Source organism: Pristiophorus japonicus, chromosome 23 (assembly GCF_044704955.1).
Source record: "Pristiophorus japonicus isolate sPriJap1 chromosome 23, sPriJap1.hap1, whole genome shotgun sequence".
In the NCBI taxonomy this organism is placed as follows: domain Eukaryota; kingdom Metazoa; phylum Chordata; class Chondrichthyes; family Pristiophoridae; genus Pristiophorus; species Pristiophorus japonicus.
This window is the reverse complement of record NC_091999.1, coordinates 45,351,542-45,372,326: the sequence shown is the minus strand read 5'-3', so window position 1 is coordinate 45,372,326 and position 20,785 is coordinate 45,351,542. Positions and strand designations below refer to the sequence as shown.

The 20,785-nt window shown below is 44.0% G+C and overlaps 3 non-coding genes and 1 pseudogene across 3 annotated transcripts; all 4 read right to left on the bottom strand.

Moving 5' to 3' along the window:
* Positions 1–20,785, bottom strand: part of LOC139235513 (zinc finger protein 420-like) — a 90,958-nt pseudogene that overhangs the window by 53,846 nt on the left and 16,327 nt on the right.
* trnad-guc (transfer RNA aspartic acid (anticodon GUC)) lies at positions 11,170–11,241 on the bottom strand. The gene has a single exon. It is a non-coding gene; the product is annotated as a tRNA-Asp (tRNA).
* Positions 12,833–12,914, bottom strand: trnas-aga (transfer RNA serine (anticodon AGA)). The gene has a single exon. It is a non-coding gene; the product is annotated as a tRNA-Ser (tRNA).
* trnan-guu (transfer RNA asparagine (anticodon GUU)) lies at positions 13,133–13,204 on the bottom strand. Its single transcript has one exon. It is a non-coding gene; the product is annotated as a tRNA-Asn (tRNA).

The following is a 20,785-nucleotide window of genomic DNA, read 5'->3' as shown; positions in this document are numbered from 1 at the left end:
ACAGGTTAGATGCAGAAAGAATGTTCCCAATGTTGGGGAGGTCCAGAACCAGGGGTCACAGTCTGAGGATAAGGGGTAAGCCATTTAGGACCGAGATGAGGAGAAACTTCTTCACCCAGAGAGTGGTGAACCTGTGGAATTCTCTACCACAGAAAGTAGTTGAGGCCAATTCACTAAATATATTCAAAAGGGAGTTAGATGAAGTCCTTACTACTCGGGGGATCAAGGGTTATGGCGAGAAAGCAGGAAGGGGGTACTGAAGTTTCATGTTCAGCCATGAACTCATTGAATGGCGGTGCAGGCTAGAAGGGCTGAATGGCCTGCTCCTGCACATATTTTCTATGTTTCTATGTTTCTATGAAGGAATGATCAGCCATGAACATATTGAATGGCGGCGCAGGCTCGAAGGGCCTAATGGCCTACTCCTGCAGCTATTTTCTATGTTTCTATGTTTCTAAAACAGAAAATGATGAAAATACTCATCAGGTTAGAGACAGGGACAAAGTGAGACAGGCAAAGACATGGGCAGAGATGATGGGAAAGAGAAAGACAGTCAGACAGAGAGTCTGAGAGAATCCCATTGGAACAGACGTGGGCACCGTGAGAAAGAGACAGATTGAGAGACAGACACAAACAGAGAAACAGGCACAAAAGAGTGAATCAGAGAGAGGCAGACTCAGACTCAAGCACACAGACACATGCACAGCTCTCTAATGACAGAAAGGCAGAGACTGAGATACAGAGATACATTTCACTTTTCATTTCATGATCGGCTCAGAGTGTCACAGAGTTACAGAAAATTGTTGATTCAACAGATCAAAATCGGGTATCACTGATCAGCATGGGAGAAAATCAATGATAAATTAAAGAGATTCGAGGAGTGGGGTACGAACCCTCGTGGGAAAATCCCATTGAATTTTAAGGCCAACGCGTTAACCACTCGGCCACCCTGGTCCTTCCAGTGTTTCGATTCTGTATCTGTGAGAATCTGGGCTTCAACTCCACCCGACAGACACACACATACACATAGGGTTTCAGTGAGCATTTAGGAACATTTTTATTAATATTGACACGGCGGCAACTCTCCTATTCTTTTTCGAGTAATGCTATGATCCACCCGAGGGTGCAGACGGAGCTTTAATTTAACATTTCTTCCGAAAGTCAACAGCTTCAACAATGGAAAATTCCCCAAGTACTGCACTTGAGTGTCAGCCAAGATTATGGGTTCAAGTCTCAGGAGCGGGACTTAAACACACAAACGCCTGATTCAGTCGAGAATACCGCCACTGAACCAAAGCCGATACCAAAGGTCACATCCGTATTATTTACCCCAAGTTTTTTTTAAAAGTTCCAGGACGTACCAAATTCATGGTGATGATTTCCACAGACAGTTGCACATACACAGAGACATACATACAGATAGACATACACAGACACACACACACATTAAATAACCAAAAATATACACGCATCAACATAGAAACATAGAAATTAGGTGCAGATATATGCCATTCGGCCCTTAGAGCCTGCACCACCATTCAATAACATCATGGCTTATCATTCAACCTCAGTACCCCTTTCCTGCTTTCTCTCCATACCCCTTCATCCCTTTAGCCGCAAGGGCAATATCTAACTCCCTTTTGAATATATCTAACGAACTGGCCTCAACGACTTTCTGCAATAGAAAATTTCACAGGTTAACCACTCTCTGAGTGAAAACGTTTCTCCTCATCTCATTTCTAAATGGTTTACCCTTTACTCAAAGACTGTGATCCTTGGTCCCGAACTCCCCAGCAGCGAGAACATTCTTCCAGCCTCAAAGCTGTCCAATCTCGTCAGAATTTTATATGTTTCTTTGAAATCTCCTCTCATTCTTCTAAACTCCAGTGGATACCAGCCCAGTTGATCCAGTCTCTCCTCATATGTCAGTCCTGCCATCCCGGCAATCAAGCTGGTGATCCTTCGCTGTACTCCCTCAATCGCAAGGACATCCTTCCTCAGATTCGGAGACCAAAACTGAACACAATGTTCCAGGTGTGGCCTCACGGAGGCCCTGTACAACTGCAGTAAGACCTCCCTGCTCCTATACTCAAATCCCCTAGCTATGAAGGGGAACATGCCATTTGCCTTCTTCACCGCCTGCTGCACCTGCATACCAACAATCAATGACTGATGTATCATGACACCCAGATCAAGATATACAAAGAATGCCTTAGACAAATAGATGGATAGACAGGCAGGGTCACTATTGCAACTTTGGCTGTCTTTTGTGTTTTTCAGTCGAGGATACTGCCGCTGAACCAAAGCCGATACTAAAGTTCACAAGCGTATTATTTTCCCCAAGTCTTTTTAAAAAGTTCCAGCACATACCAAATTCATGGTGATGACTTGCACAGACAGTTGCAGATACACAGAGACATATATACAGATAGACAGACTCAGAGACACACACACCCACACACATAACCAAAAATATACATGCACCAACAGACATGCCTTAGACATATAGAGGGATAGACAGGCTGAATCCCTATCGCTACTTTGGCTGATTATTGCGTTTTTCTATCCATATGTATCATCAATATTGTAGATTAATAAAAATGAGAAATAGATGTCAGTGATGAAATGTGTGGGACGTTATTCCGCCTATCTCAGGATCAGTTTTGCAAAAACCTGGTTAAATTGTAAAATGTAATGAAAAATGCTTTGAATTGTCGTCGGCATGATTCGAACCTACGCGCAAAAAACCCAAAGAATTTCTAAACCATCGCTTTAACCACTCGGCAACAACTACTGCCGCTCTGGCACTTTAAATGTTACACAGAAAAAACTCAGTCATCCATCTGTGCGCAGCAGACGGCCACAGAATCCTGAAAAAGTCTCCGTTGCAAAAAGTCTGGAAGAGGCAATCTCCTCTTGCTGTATTTTTATTGTTCTATATTGCTCTGGAACTTTTTAACATGAATCTATACCAAGAAACAGAAGTAAAATTCGACATTTTGAAAAAGCTGCTTTTTCGTCGGGGAATTGAACCCGGTTCTCCCGCGTACAAGGGGGGCATAATTATCACTGTACGGACAGGGGAACGTGTTGCGTCAGAGCAGTAAACAAGCTGTGGACAGATGTCGACAGACACATTGATAGACAGACACAAACCGACAAACAGGGATAGACAGAATGCGAGAGAGACACAACGAGAGACAGAAAGGGTGAGACTGAAAAGTCAGTCAGAACAGCGAGAAAAAGACTCAAACACCGACATATACAGAAATGTGTAAGTGTGATCTATAAAAAGAGAGGGAAAGAGTGAGAGAAAGACAGTGATAAAGAAAGTGACAAGGTGAGAGACAGATAGAGAGAGAGCGACAGATAGAGAGAGAGACAAAGATTTCAACAGAAAATGATGGAAATACTCAGCAGGTTAGAGACAGGAACTATCAGCGACAGGCAAAGAGAGACAGACAGGCAGAAACGTAGACAGACAGAGATGATAGGAAAGAGTGAGACAGTCAGACAGAGAGACTGAGAGAATCCCATTCGAACAGAACTGGACACGGTGAGAAAGAGACAGACACATTGAGAACCAGAGACAAACAGGGAAACAGGGAGAGACAGACAGTGAGGTAGAGACAAAGAGAGACATAAAGTTTGAGTCTGAAAGGGAGGATCAGAATGAATGAGAAAAAGACTCAAACACATACATACACAGAGATGTATTTGCGTGCTCCATAAAGAGAGGGAGGCAAATTGCGATGGAATGACAGAGAAAAGGCCAGGGACAAAGAGAGAGACAAAGAGGGTGACAGATAGAGAGAAAGACAGATAGAGAGAGAGAGACATAGAGACAAAAACAGCAAATAATGGAAATATTATCAGGTTAGAGTCAGGGACTAACAGAGACAGGCAAAGACATGGACAGACAAAGATAATGGGACAGAGAGAGACAGTCAGACAGAGAGAGGCAGACTGAGAGAGACAAAGACTCAAACACACATACACAAACACAGCTCTCGAAAGGGAGAGAGCGGCAGAGACCGAGCGACACAGATACATTTCGCAATTTCATTTCATTATCGGCTCAGAGTGTCATATCGTTGCAGAAAATTGGAGATTCAGCAGATGAGAATCGGGTATCACTGAGCAGGATGGATAATATCGACGTTTAATTAAGGAATTACCAGGACTGGGGTTCAAACCCACGCGGGTATAAACCCATTACATCTTAAATCCAACGCCTTTACCACTCGGTCATCCTGGTCCTGATCCTGTCAGAGGTTGGACTCTGCCTCTCTGAGAATCTAGGCTTCAGCCCCACCCCCACAGCGACACACAGACACACAGGATTTCAGGCAGCATTTACGAACATTTTTCTTAATATTGACACGGGCGCAACTCTCCTATTCTTTTTCGACTAAGGCTCTGGGAACTTTCACATCCACCCGAGGTTGCAGATGGAGTTTCAATTTAAAATATCAGCCGATGGTCAACAGCTTCAACAATGCAACATTCCCCATGTACTGCATTTGAGTGTCAGCCAAGATGATGTGTTCAAGTCTCAGGGTTGGGACTTACACACACAACCTCCTGATTCAGTCGAGAATGGAGCCACTGAACCAAAACCGATCTCAAAGATCACAACCGTATTATTTTCCCCAAGTTTTTTTAAAAGTTCCAGGACGTACCAAATTCATGGTGATGATTTCCACAGAGAGTTGCACATACACAGAGACATACATACAGATAGACATACACAGACACACGTACACACAATAACCAAAGATATACACGCATCAACATAGAAACATAGAAACATAGAAATTTGGTGCAGGAATATGCCATTCGGCCCTTCGAGCCTGCACCACCATTCAATAAGATCATCGCTCATCATTCAACCTCAGTACCCCTTTCCTGCTTTCTCTCCATACCCCTTGATCGCTTTAGCCGTAAGGGCCCTTTTGAATATATCTAACCAACTGGCCTCAATTACATTCTGCGGTAGAAAATTTCACACGTTAACCACTCTCTGAGTGAAGAAGTTTCTCCTCATCTCGGTCCTAAATGGCTTACACCTTATTCTTAGACTATGATCCTTGGTCTCGAACACCCCATCAACGGTAACATTCTTCCAGCCTCAAAGCTGTCCAATCTCGTCAGAATTTTATATGTTTCTATGAGATCCCTTCTCATTCTTCTAAACTCCAGTAGATACCAGCCCAGTTGATCCAGTCTCTCCTCATACGTCAGTCCTGCCATTGCGGGAATTATGCTGGTGACCTTCGCTGTGCTCCCTCAATAGCAAGGACGTCCTTCCTCAGATTTGGAGACCAAAACTGAACACAATATTCCAGGTGTGGCCTCACCAAGGCCCTGTACAACTGCAGTAAGACCTCCCTGCTCCGATACTCAAATCCCCTCAATATGAAGGCGAACATGCCATTTGCCTTCTTTACCGCCTTCTGCACCTGCATACCAACAATCAATGACTGATGTACCATGTCATCCAGATTAAGATATAGACAGGTTGCCTTCGACAAATAGATGGATAGACAGGCAGGGTCACTGTCGCTACTTTGTCTTGCTTTTGCGTTTTTCAGTCGAGGATGCTGCCACTGAACCAAAGCCGATACCAAAGTTCACAATCGTATTATTTTCCCCAACACTTTTTAATAAGTTCCAGGACATACCAAATTCATGGAGATGATTTCCACAGACAGTTGCACATAAACAGAGACATAGATACAGAGAGACAGACACAGAGACACACGCACACACACATAACCAAAAATATACATGCACCAACGGACATGCACATATGCCTTATACATATCGAGGGATAGACAGGCTGAATCACTGTCGCTACTTTGGCTGATTTTTGCGTTTTTCTATCCGTATGTATCTTGAATATTGCAGATATTGAGATATTGCATAAAAATGAGAAATAGATGTCAGTGTTGAAAGGTGTGGGACGTTCTTCCGCCTTTCTCAGGATCAGTTTTGCAAAAACCTGGTTAAATTGTAAAATGGAATGAAAAATGCTGAGAATCGTAGCCGGCAAAATTCGTTCATGCGCGGGGAAAACCCAAAGGATTGCTAGACCATCGCGTTAACCACTCGGCCACAACTACTGCATCTCTGGCACTTTAAATGTTACTCAGAAAAAACTCAGTCATCCATCTCTGTGCAGCAGACGGCCACAGAATCCTGAAAAGTCTCCGTTTGCAAAAAATCTGGAAGAGGCAATCTCCTCTTGCTGTATCTTTACTGTTCTATATTGCTCTGAAACTTTTTAATATGAATCTATACCAAGAAACAGAAGTAAAATTCGACATTTTGAAAAAGCTGCTTTTCCGTTGGGGATTTGAACCCGGTTCTCCAATGTAACAAGCAGGGATACTCACCACTACATGGACGAGGGTACGGGCTGCGTCAGAGCAGTTATCGAGCTGTGAACAGAAGTCGACAGAGACATTGAGAGACAGAGACAAACAGGGAGAGACAGATAGCGAGAGAGAGAGACAACGAGAGACAGAAAGGGTGAGACTGAAAAGTCAGGCAGACTCTGAGAAAAAGACTCAAACACCTCCATATACAGAGATGTGTGTGTGTGATCAATAAAGAGAGAGAGGGAAAGAGTGAAAGAAAGACAGTGATAAAGACAATGACAAGGAGAGAGACAGATAGAGAGAGAGCGACAAATCGAGAGAGAGGCAAAGATATAAACAGAAAATGATGGAAATACTCAGCAGGTTAGAGACAGGAATTACCAGCGACAGGCAAAGAGAGACAGATAGGCAGAAACATAGACAGACAAAGATGATGGGAAAGAGTGAGACAGTCAGACAGAGAGACTGAGAGAATCCCATTCGAACAGAACTGGACACCGTGAGAAAGTGACAGACACATTGGGAACCAGAGAAAAGGACAGGGACAAAGAGAGAGACAAAGAGCGCGACAGATAGAGAGAAAGACAGATAGAGAGAGAGACATAGGGACAAAAACAGAAAATAATGGAAATACTTATCAGGTTAGAGACAGGGACTAACAGAGACAGGCAAAGACATGGACAGACAGAGATAATAGGACAGAGAGAGACAGTCAGACAGAAAGTCTGAGAGAATCCCATTGCAACAGAACTGGACACCGTGAGAAAGAGACAGATTGAGAGACAGAGACAAACAGTGAAACAGGGACAGACAGAGATGAAGACTCAAACCACAAACACATACACAGCTCTCTTAAGAGAGAGAGCGACACAGATACATTTCAAAATTTCATTTCATTATCGGCTCAGAGTGTCACATCGTTACAGAAAATTGGAGATTCAGCAGATGAAAATCAGGTATCACTGAGCAGGTTGGGAAAAATCTCTGTTTAATTAAGGAATTACCAGGAGTGGGGTTTGAACCCATTACATCTTAAGTCCAACGCCTTTGCCACTCGGCCATCCTGGTCCTGATCCTTTCAGTGGTTGGACTCTGCCTCTGTGAGAATCTGGGCTTCAGCTCCACCCCCACAGTGACACACAGACAGATTGGATTTCAGGGAGCATTTACGAACATTTTTCGTAATATTGACACGGGCGCAGCTCTCCTATTATTTTTCGACTAAGGCTCTGGGAACATTCACATCCACCCGAGGGTGCAGATGGAGCTTCAATTTAAAATTTCAGTCGATGGTCAACAACTTCAACAATGCAACATTCCCCAAATAGTGCATTTGAGTGTCATCCAAGATGATGTGTTCAAGTCTCAGGAGTGGGACTTACACACACAACCTCCTGATTCAGTCGAGAATGGAGCCACTGTACCGAAACCGATACCAAAGTTCACAACCGTATTATTTTCCCCAAGTTTTTAAAAAAGTTCCAGGACGTACCAAATTCATGGTGATGATTTCCACAGACAGTTGCACATACACAGAGACATACATACAGATAGACATACACAGACACGCGCACACACAATAACCAGAACTTTACATGCATCAACAAAGAAACATAGAGATATAGAAATTAGGTGCAGGAATATGCCATTCGGCCCTTTGATCATGGCTCATCATTCAACATCAGTACCCCTTTCCTGCTTTCTCTCCATACCCCTTGATCGCTTTAGCCGTAAGGGCCATATCTAACTCCCTTTTCCATACATCTAACGAACTGGCCTCAACGACTTTCTGAGGTAGAAAATTTCACAGGTTAACCACTCTCTGAGTGAAGAAGTTTCTCCTCATCTCGGTCCTAGATGGCTTACCCCTTACTCTTAGACTGTAATCCTTCGTCTCATACTCCCTAGCAACGAGAACATTCTTTCAGGCTCTAAGCTGTCCAATCTCGTCAGAATTTTATATTTTTCTGTGTGATCCCCTCTCATTCTTCTAAGCTCCAGTGGATACCAGCCCAATTGATCCAGTCTCTCCTCATATGGCAATCCTGCCATCCCAGGAATCATGCTGGTGAACCTTCGCTGTACTCCCTCAATAGCAAGGACGTCCTTGCTCAGATTCGGGGACCAAAACTGAACACAATATTCCAGGTGTGGCCTCACCAAGGCCCTGTACAACTGCAGCAAGACCTCCCTGCTCCTATACTCAAATCCCCTAGCTATGAAGGCGAACATGCCATTTGCCTTCTTCACCACCTGCTGCACCTGCACGCAACTTTCAATGACTGATGTACCATGACACCCAGATCAAGATATACACAGGTTGCCTTAGACAAATAAATGGTTAGACAGGCAGTGTGACTGTCGCTACTGTGGCTGCCTTTTGCGTTTTTCTATCCGTATGTATCGTGAATACTGCAAATTAATCAAAGAAAGAAAAAAGCGGCTGCGTCGAAAGATGTTGGACGTTGCTCCATCTTTCTCAGAATCAATTTTGCAGTAACGTGGTTAAATTGTGAAACAGAATGAAATATGCTGAGAAACATAGTCGGCAGGATTCAAACCTGCGCAGAGAAACCCCGATGGATTATTTGTCCATTGTCTTACCCACTCGGCCACGACTACTGGCTCGCTGCATCATTAAATGTTACTCAGATAAAACTCAGTCATCCATCTCTGTGCAACAGACGGCCACAGAATCCGGAAAAAGTCTCCGTTTGCTAAAAATCTGGAAGAGGCAATCTCCTCTTCCTGAATTTGTACTGTTCTATATTGCTCTGGAACTTTTTAATATGAATCAACACCAAGAAACAGAAGTAAAATTCTGCATTTTATAAATGCTGCCACCGCGTCGGGAAGTAGAACCACGGTCTCCGGCGGAACAGGCGGGGATACTCACCACGATACTAACGAGCATGAGTTCTATCAGAGGAGGAATCGAGCTGTGAACAGAACTGAACACCATGTGAAGTCGACAGACACATTGAGAGACAGAGACAAACCGACAAACAGGGAGAGACAGACAGCGTGATCGAAACAACGAGAGACAGAAAGTGTAAGACTGAGAAGGAGAGGCAGACTGAGTGACAAAAAAGACTCAAACACACACATATACAGAGATGTGTGTATGTGTGATCTATTAAGAGAGCGAGGAAAGCGTGAGAGAAAAACAATGATACAGTCAGTGACAAGGAGAAAAACAGACAGAGAGAGAGAGAGAGAGATAGAGACTAAAACAGAAAATGATAGAAATACTTCTCAGGTTACAGGCAGGGACTAACAGAGACTGGCAAAGACATGGACAGACCGAAATGATGGGAAAGAGAGAGCCAGTCAGACAAAGAGTCTGAGAGAATCCCATTGGAACAGACGTGGGCAACGTGAGATAGAGACAGATTGAGAGACAGAGACAAACAGAGAAACAGGGACAGACAGAGTGAGTCAGACTGAGAGAGACAAAGACTCAAACATACAAAAACATACACAGCTCTCTGAAGAGAGAGAGAGAGGCAGAGACCGAGCGACACAGATACATTTCACAATTTCATTTCATTATCGGTTCAGAGTGTCACATAGTTACATAAAATTGCTGATTCAAATGATGAATATCCGGTATTACTGATTGGAAAGGGTGGAAATCCGTGTTAAATTAAAGAGGTACAAGGATTGGGGTACGAACACACGGGGAAAAAAACCCATTGAATTTTAAGGTCAACGCATTAACCACTCAGCTATCCTGCTCCGGTGGGACCATGCATTCTGTCTCTGTGAGCATCTGGGCTTCAACTCCAACCCCACATACAAACACAAACACATCGGCTTTCAGTGAGCATTTATGAACATTTTTCGCAATATTGACACGGGGGCAACTCTCCTATTCTTTTTCGAGTAATGCACTGGGAACTTTCATATCCACCCGAGGGTGCAGACGAAGCTTCAATTTAACATTTCATCCGAAAGTCAACAGCTTCAACATTGCAAAATTCCCCAAGTGCTGCACTTGAGTGTTAGCCAAGATGATATGCTCAAGTCCAAGGAGTGCGACTTGAACACACAAACTCCTGATTCAGTCGAGAATGCTGCCACTGAACCAAAGCCGATACAAAAGTTCACAACCGTATTATTTTCCCCAAGTCATTTTTTATAAGTTCCAGGACGTACCAAATTCAAGGTGATGATTTCCACAGACAGTTGCACATACACAGAGACATATATAGAGATAGACAGACACAGAGACACACACACACATAACCAAAAATGTACACGCACCAACGGACATGCACAGATGCCTTAGATATCTCGAGGGAAAGACAGGCTGAATCACTGTCGCAACTTTGACTGATTTTTGCGATTTTTTAAATGGATGTATCGTAAATATTGCTGATTAATAAAAATGAGAAAAAAAATGTCAGTGTTGAAAGGTGTGGGACGTTATTCCATCTATCTCAGGATCAGTTTGGCAGAGACCTGGTGAAATTGAATGGAAAATGCTGAGAATCGTAGTCGGTAGGATTTGAACCTGTGCGGGAAAATCCCAATGGATTTCTAGTCCATCGCCTTAACAACTGGGCCACGACTGCTGTGTCGCTGGCTTTTTAAACGTTACTCAGAAAAAACTCAGTCATCCATCTCTGTGCAGCAGATGGCCAAAGAATTCTGAAAAACTCTCCGTTTGCTAAAAATCTGGAAGTGGCAAACTCCTCTAACTGTATTTTTACAGTTCGATGTCGCTCTGAAATTTTTAATATGTATCTTACAGAAGTAAAATTCAACATTTTGAAACAACTGCCTCCCCATCAGGGAATTGAACCCCGGTCCCCCGCGTGACAGGCGGGGATACTCACCACTATACTAACGAGGAACTGACGGATACTTGCTCTGTCGGAGCAGGAATCGAGCTGTGAACAGAACTGGACACCATGAGAAGTCGACAGACACATTGAGAGACAGAGACAAACCGACAAACAGGGAGAGACAGACACCGAGATAGAAACAACGAGAGACAGAAAGTGTGAGACTGAGAAGGAAAGGCAGAATGGGTGAGAAAAAGACTCAAACACATGCAGAGACAGAGATGTGTGTGTGTGTGATCTATTAAGAGAGAGAGGGAAAGAGTGAGAGAAAGACTATGATAAAGACAGTGACAAGGAGAGAGACAGATAGAGAGAGAGAGAGATAGAGACAAAAACAGAAAATGATGGAAATACTTCTCAGGTTCGAGGCAGGGACTGACAGAGACAGGCAAAGACATGGACAGACCGAAATGATGGGAAAGAGAGAGCCAGTCAGACAATGAATCTGAGAGAATCCCATTGGAACAGACGTGGGCACCGTGAGAAAGAGACAGATTGAGAGACTGAGACAAACGGAGAAACAGGGACAGACAGAGTGAGTCAGACTGAGAGAGACAAAGACTCAAATATAAAAACACATACACAGCTCTGTGAAGAGAGAGAGAGGCAGAGACCGAGCGACACAGATACATTTCACTATTTCATTTCATTATCGGTTCAGAGTGTCACATAGTTACAGAAAATTGTTGACTCAACCGATGAAAATCGGATATCACTGATCAGAATGGGAGGAAATCCGTGTTAAATTAAATAGATACCAGGAGTGGGGAAGAACCCACGCTGAAAACATCCTTTGAGGTTCAAGGCCAACGCCTTAACCACTCGGTTATGCTGGTCCTGTGAGAGTTTGGATTGTGTCTCTGTGACAAACTGGGCTTCAACCCCAACCCCACATACAAACACATGCACATCGTCTTTTAGTGAGCATTTACGAACATTTTTAGGAATATTGGCACGGGGGCAACTCTCCGACTCTGTTTCGAGAAATCCTCTGGGACCTTTCATATCCACCCGAGATTGCAGACTGAGCTTCAATTTAACATTTCATCCAAAAGTCAACAGCTTCAACATTTCAAAATTCCCCAAGTGCTGCACTTGAGTGTTAGCCAAGATGATATGCTCAAGTCCAAGGAGTGCGACTTGAACACACAAACTCCTGATTCAGTCGAGAATGCTGCTACTGAACCAAAGCCGATGCAAAAGTTCACAACCGTATTATTTTCCCCAAGTCTTTTTTATAAGTTCAAGGACATACCAAATTCATGGTGATGATTTCCACAGACATTTGCACATATACAGAGACAAAAATAGAGATAGACAGACACAGAGACACACACACACATAACCAAAAATTTACACGCACCAACGGGCATGCACAGATGCCTCAGACATCTCGGGGGATAGACAGGCTGAAACACTGTCGCAACTTTGACTGATTTTTGCGATTTTTTAAACGGATGTATCGTGAATATTGCAGATTAATAAAAATGAGAAACAAATATCAGTGTTGAAAGGTGTGGGACGTTGTTCCATTTATCTCATGATCAGTTTGGCAGAGAACTGGTTAAATTGTGAAATGGAATGAAAAATGCTGAGAATCGTAGTCGGCAGGATTCGAACCTGCGTGGGAAAATCCCAATGGATTTCTAGTCCATCGCCTTAACCACTCGGCCACGACTACTGTGTCGCTGGCTTTTTAAACGTTACTCAGAAAAAACTCAGTCATCCATCTCTTTGCAGCAGACGGCCAAAGAATCCTGAAAAAGTCTCCGTTTGCTCAAAATCTGGAAGAGGCAAACTCCTCTACCTGTATTTTCACATTTCGATGTCGCTCTGGAATTTTTAATTTGTCTCTCAACCAAGAAACAGAAGTAAAATTCAACATTTTGAAACAACTGCCGCCCCGTCAGGGAATTGAACCCCGGTCTCCCGCGTAACAGGCGGGGATACTCACCACTATACTAACGAGGAACTGACGAGTATCTGCTCTGTCGGAGCAGGAATCGAGCTGTGAACAGAACTGGACACCATGAGAAGTCGACAGACACATTGAGAGACAGAGACAAACCTACAAACAGGGACAGACAGGCACCGAGATGGAAACAACGAGAGACAGAAAGTGTGAGACTGAGAAGGAGAGGCAGAATGGGTGAGAAAAAGACTCAAACACATACAGAGACAAAGACGTGTGTGTGTGTGTGTGATCTATTAAGAGAGAGAGGGAAAGAGTGAGAGAAAGACAATGATAAAGACAGTGACAAGGAGAGAGACAGATAGAGAGAGAGATAGAGACTAAAACAGAAAATGATGGAAATACTTTTCAGGTTCGAGGCAGGGACTAACAGAGACAGGCAAAGACGTGGACAGACCGAAATGATGGGAAAGAGAGAAGTGCATGACCTCACACTTTCCAACATTATACTCCATCTGACAAATTTTTGCCCATTCATTTAGGCTGTCTATTTCCTTTGTCAGGTTTTTTGTGTCCTCACAGATTGCTTTTCCTCCCATTGTTGTATCGTCAGCAAACTTGGCTTCGTTACACTCAGTACCTTCTTCCAAATCGTTAATATAGATAGTCAATATTTGAGAGCCCAGCACTGATCCCTGCAGCAGCCCACTAGTTACTGGTTGCCAACCCAAGAATGAACCATTTATCCCGACTCTCTGTATTCTTTTCGTTAGCCAATCCTCTATACATGCTAATATATTACCCCCAACCCCGTGAACTTTATCTTGTGCAGTAACCTTTTATGTGGCACCTTGACAAATGCCTTCTGCAAGTCCAAATACACTGGTTCCCCTTTATCCACCCTCTTCATTGCATCCACAAAGAACTCCGGCAAATTTGTCAAGCAAGACTTCCCCTTCATAAATCCATGCTGACACTGTCTGACCGAATTTTGCTTTTCCAAATCTCCATCTATTGTTTCTTTAATAATGGACTCCAACATTTTCCCAACGATAGATGTTAGGCTAACTGGTCTATAGTTTCTTGCTTGGTGTCTGCCTCCTTTTTTAAATAGTGGTGTTACATTTGCAGTTTTCCAATCTGCTGGGAGCTCCCCAGAATCAAGGGAATTTTGGTAAATTACAACCAATGCATCCACTATCCCTGCCACTATTTCTCTTAAGACCCTAGGATGCAAGCCATCTGGTCCAGGGGATTTAGCTTCCTTTTGTCCCGTTATCTTACTGAGTACCACCTCCTTAGAGATTGTGATTGTGTTAAGTTCCTCCCCCTACCCCCCACCCCCCACCCACACAGCCCCTTGACTATCCACTGCCATATTATTGCTAGTGCCCTCTACCTTAAAGACTGATACAAAATATTTGTTCAGAGTTTCTGCCATCTCCATGTTCCCCATTACTAATTCCAGTAGGGCGAACTGCAGTCTGGAAATAGGAGACTGAGTGTTAGGGTTAATTGGTGTTGTTGAGATTAGAGCAGGATTGGAGGTGGTTACTTTGCTCCTCAGTCTGTTAAAACGTTTGGACATGGGAGTCATTTAAAGAGGCTAATCCAAAACCAAAAATCATTGTACAAGTGCCCTCCCCGACAGGAGGGCTCCACTCGCATATTTGGCCTGGTCAAAATTAAATGGTATTAGTACAGAATTGGACTTTTCCCAGCGATCACACACCCTGCCAATATCAATGCTTAAAAATGTATAGAGACATTGAAGTTGAGAACGTGGGAATTGTATAGGGACAGTATAAGCTAACAAACAATTCATGGTGGAATAGCCATGACATCTCAGACTCGAGACTGCGAAATGCTACAACACTAACACATATTGAAACAAAACCCACAGCTTGCAGAAAAACCTCAAGGTCTTATTAAATCATGTTATTAACCTGAAACATTGACAGAAGGTCTTTGATTAAAATCGGACCATGCTTGGGTCGGCTTATGAGTGGACAAAGGGAAGGAGGGATCAAAAGAGATGGGCTGAGCTGGGATGTCACTCTGGCCCTATCTTGTTATCTTTTGCCAAAAATGTATAACCATCGTCCCTTTACAATGTAACGTCACTTTGTCCGTAGGAAGTGAGTGCGTTCGAACAGACTTGCATTCCTTCTGTCTGATAAAGTCCCCGATCGGGATTTGCTTTTTAAATAAAAGCTTGCTTTGTTTAAAGCACAAACTGTATTCGTTTCAGTAATTTTGCTGAACCAGATTGAGGTAAAAGAATCCAGAATCAACATTTGGTGTCAGAAGTGGGATCTCAACGGACGACTGCCGAAAACTTGCGAATTAAGAGCCAGACTAGCCTTGGACGAGACATGGGGAAAGTGGCCACTAGTGTGAGTATGATTTCAATACTGCTCCAGTTTCCCCCGGTTTCAAATGTCTGAGGAAAGTTTAGCCACTCGCTGGTTCTCAGGTATTGTCTGAACGAGATCCAGGACAATCTGGTGAATACCTTTCAAACTTAGAATCGGGATAGAGATAGGGATATTGCGCGAAAACGCAAACCAAGCGGCGACTTGGAAAGATAGGTTATAGTTAGAGCTAGATAGGGATAGATGATCAATCATGGATCTAAAAATTAATAGGAAAGAAAAGAGACTCTTGTGAACGTCTGTTTAAATGAGAAATGCTTCTGTGATTTTTACTGTAAAAAAAAAAGACGGGGAGTTGTGGTTTGTTTTATCTCAAACAGAATAAAAGTTTTTTTTAACCCTTCGTAGTGTTGTCCTGTATGTGGGAAGTTTAAGAGTGTGAACCTTATTAAATTACGTATATTCGGATGATAAGTTACGGAGCCAGGAAATGCACAAAGGATAGGGTTGTTGAGTAAAAAAAAAAGAAAAAAATTACATGGTCCCGGTGGTTAAAAAAAAAGATGTAACATGCTCACTTACTTGTCGAAAGAAAACATTCAGAGAAGGCACAGCAAAACAACTGAGATGGATTCAAAAGGATTCAAAAAAAAATATATTAAATAACACGACCTTGAGGCTGGAACAATTGTGATAACGAAAAGCAGTCCACAGCCTACGTGCCAGACATCTCTCTAGTTATGGAAAAGACAAATAAAAGTAACGTACTAAATAGGTGCTGAAAAAAAAATGTCTTGGTATTTTAAATTATGAGAAAAATTCCACTGCAGTCTAAAAAAAAAATCACTCCTGTCCAATTGGCAAAAAAACTCCATTAAATTAGGGCTTTCATTGACTGATTGGATTTAAACTGCGCAGTGACGCGAAAGGATAGGGACATTTGGAGACTAAAAGAAATTAAATAAGGCTCATAAGAAATCAAATTTAGAAACTTAGGCTCACAGGAAATTAAGTAAGGCTTATGGGGAATTAAATAGAGGATAGATGTTCAACTCAGGTGTGACGTCGACCTCGTATATCACTTGGCCCGTCAAGGCACTGACTGAATTTAAATCACGCAGCAACTCGAAAGATAGGACCGACGCGGACGCGCAGCGGTGCGAACGTGCAGCGATGCAAGACGTGCGGCGGCGCGAGCGTGCCGCCGAGTAAAGGAGGGCTGACGCAGACGAGCACAGCGTGGAACGCGTAGCGACGCGAGACTTGCGGCGGCGCGAGCGTGCGGCCGAGTGAAGGAGGGCTGACGCAGACGCGCAGCAGCGTGGAACGCGTGGCAGCGCGGGACGTGCGACGGCGCTAGTGCGCGGCCGTGTGAACATCGGACGACGCGAACGCGCGGCAACGCGAACCGCGGGCTGATATCAAAGTCAGTGCTGGTGTCAGTAAGTCTTTGTTTATTTTAAATGTTTTAAATCGCGTGGCGACGTGGGAGTCTTTGTTTATTTTAAGGGTTTTAAATCGCACGGCGACACGAACCGTGGGGCGACGCGGATCAGTGTTAGATTTAGTAAAGTCTTTGTTTATTTTAAGTGTTTTAAATCGAGCGGCGACGTGAACCGTGGGGCGACGCGGATCAGTGTTAGATTTAGTGAAGTCTGTTTATTTTGAGTTTGTTCAAAGTCAGTGTTAGTTTCATAAAGTCTGTGTTTATTTTAAGTATGTTCAAATTGCACGACGACACGAACGCGTAACGACACGGTAATACGAGGGGCAGCGTGAAACTGGATAATCAGTTGGATAAAACAACGAATGCGGACAGTCCGCTACAAAAGTTATGTGTGGAATTCCCTGAAAGAGCTGAAGACTTTAGAAAATTATCAGGAGCCCTGAACAAATTATTAGGAGATGACCAGTGGCCTCTAGGTGGCACTAGAAGCGTAGAGGTAGCAAAAAAAAGCACAGGGATTGACAAAAATTAAAAGATGCATCACTTCTGTCAAGTTGTCAAATAAATGCTATTAAATTGGGATTCTCATTGACAGAGGGAACACATGTTAAAACTGTAGAGGTCTTAAAAAAAAAGAATGTGTGCACGAGAAACTTACTAAGAGATCCTCTGGGACCTCTGAGAAAGGTATTGACCGACTACGTAGTCAAATGGCTGGCTTTGTGTTAACCGAGGCTGATGATGAATTTGGTGAGTGGTCACTGACTCAGCGCCCAACGGCGCCTCCTGCACCCCCTGGCCCCTTGCTCCAGTCCTCTTCCCAACACCCTCCACCTTACACTCCGGTGAGAGGAGTTAAAAATAACCCCATACCACCAAAGCAACAAACCCAAACTGACTCCTCATCCTCTGATAGCGATTCGGATCCCCAGTTCACAAGCAATATAGCCGAAAGGACCAGATCTCACACTCGAAAGGGCAGAACTATATCTCGATATCACAGACAGTCCCGTAAACCTTCTAGTCAATCTACCAGTCCAAGTTGTGAAAGACATAGCAAACACCCCCGCTGATCGAGACGCAGAACTGTCAAGCAGTCAGACAGCTCCGAAACATCCTCCGACCTAGAAATTATTTCCAGGATCCCAAAATCCCGACACCAATTCCCTGTCAGACCAATGCCAAACCCTGATGCACAACAAGCTGCAGACCACCCCACTATAGATGTCGATGTGATCTTCAAATAACAATTCGATTGCACACGCTATCCGGACAAATGGAAAGGGCAGTTAGATATTATTGTCAGGAAAAGAAAGGCGGGGGGGGGAGGTTCGCCCCCAAGCCGGGTCAAGACTGAATACGTGACTAGAAAGGAAGAGCCATCTCGGGAGGAAGGATCAATAGAACCGCAGTGTTGCATACAGGATTGGATGGATAAGCAAGGATACGGTTATACTAAACAACCAAACTGCCCGAGCCCTGCTAATAAACCTCCCTATTGTCCCCGGCATGGTATGGAAAGAGGCCGGGACTGGGTAAGAGGAATTGACTGTTTTAATTGTGGGCAGGAAGGACATTGGAATAAAAATTGCCCCTACCGTCAGCATGGAAAAGGAAGAGGAGGGGGGCAAGGGGGAAAGGAGGATCTTACACTAACTTCTCCCAGAACAACCCCTTTGGTCAATTGTCCCCCGATTGACTACGCAGCTTGATTGTGCAGGAATCCTCCCCGGACGACGAACCAATGATATTGTTAAAGATTCTGAATGAGTGGCAACCCTTTTTGATAGATACGGGAGCCTTCATGTCTTCTGTACAATCAAAGCTTAAACTCCCTGCCTCGACTGAAACACAGGAACTTTCAGGATTCCTGGGACAAATCGCGACATTCCCGGTGTCAGAACCGGTTAAAATGGGTTACCAGGAAGAATCGGTGGAACATCGATTTGTTATCACAACCAATCTGGACTGTAACTTTATGGCTAGAGACCTCCTCTGCAAATTCCAGTTGCATTTGGAGTGTGGAGATGATGGGATCATTGTAAAACAGGGAACCCTTAAGCGGCAGTATTATACCACTAGAACCCCTCAGTGGTGGTCTCTGGACCTGCGGCAGGCACCCTATCACGTGACCCTAGCATACGATCCCAGTGGAAAGAATCAGGACCTGCAGAACTTTTATCAGGATCACGAAGGGGAAGTGAAGGAAATTCTATTAAGGGCTAGAGTGACTGGACCGGAAGAGAAGGCAGATTTTGTGGAAATGGACAGCCCCAACGGTGGCACCACATATTACTCGTGAAGTATTACCTCCCCACCATGCTAATGATTTGGAAGTTATGGTGTGCCAGGCTATAGACGAGGCTGACCCTACCAGCCGGGATGTGCAAATTGTAAAACATCGCCGTACAGTCCAATTCCACGGGGACCCCGAGAAGGTCTTAACGACTCTGCAGCATCATACTGGCTCTGACATACCTGACTATGTGGATCCTCATGTGTGGGCAGAGGACCCATCCCAAGTCGGTTATCACAGGCAATACTGAGTATCCATCGAGCTTTGGAGGCTAGTCAGATTTCAGTCCCTAGCACAGCTAAACAAATGCGACAGTGTTCGGGGAGGATCAATTACTGCAGATCCTGGATCCCTAATGTTGCCCTGATGACTAAGCACCTCACCCCGTATACAAATAAGTAAGGCAGCTTTGAAATAGAAACCGTAGACGTCAAAGCCTTTAAGGAACTAAAGACAGCCCTGCTGCAAGCTCCGGCTTTGGGCCGGCCCCTCTATGACCGGCCCTTTCAACTGTATTTACAGTTCTGAAAGACTGTGCTACCGTTGTCTTAACACATCTCACTCCGTAGCTGCCCTCCTGGGCCAACTGCAGACTCAACACCTTACCATGGCCAGGCAAAGCAGATATGAGATCTACTTACTAAACAATCCTAAGCTGACCTTTCGGCACTGTACTGCAATTAATCCGGCCTGTTTTCTTACTGAGCCACCCCAAGATGAGGAAGAGCCCAGTCATGATTGTTTATCTTTAATTTAAGAGGCCACATCAGTCAGGGAAGATTTTGTTGATGTACCAATTGAAGATCCAGACTGTATTATATATGTTGACGGAATTAATCCAGAAGGTACACGAATCTCAGGATACGCCATAGTAAACCAGGAGAATCAGGTCTTGGAATCTGCCACTTTTGAAATTGCCGATATCGACTCGAGGCATGCCTTTGGGGTGGCCCATGATTTCGGACAACTATGGAAAAATAGGAAATTCCTAACCTCACAGGGGAATGAGATATCCCATAAACAGCTAGTATCTGATTTGTTGCAAGCCCTCATGTTCCCCAAACGCATTGCCATTGTCAAATGTGCTGCCCACACTACCGGAAATTCTCTGGTTGATATAGGGAATCATTGTGCTGACCAAAAGGCCAAACAGGCCTCTCGTGACCAACAGATGGTAGTGCCCAAAATTATGAGTCAGACTAAAAATCCTGCGAAGGATAAGTTAGCCTCGGAAAAACCAATGCCAGCCATCCAAGATGTTATAAAAGCACAGGAGGACGCTCCTGAAAAAGTTAAACTGTTGTGGAAATATTATGCATGTACTTATGACAATGTTTCTAAACTCTGGACCACTCCCGCAGAACAGACTTGCATGTCTGACGAGTTGGCTCTATGGGTTATTGAATGTATGCATTTTGCTACTCATTGTGGAGCAAGGACCACGAGTGACACACTTTTGGCTACTTGGTGGAACACTCGACTCCAGGCGCTCACCCAGAACATCAGTAGTCGTTGCCTGGTT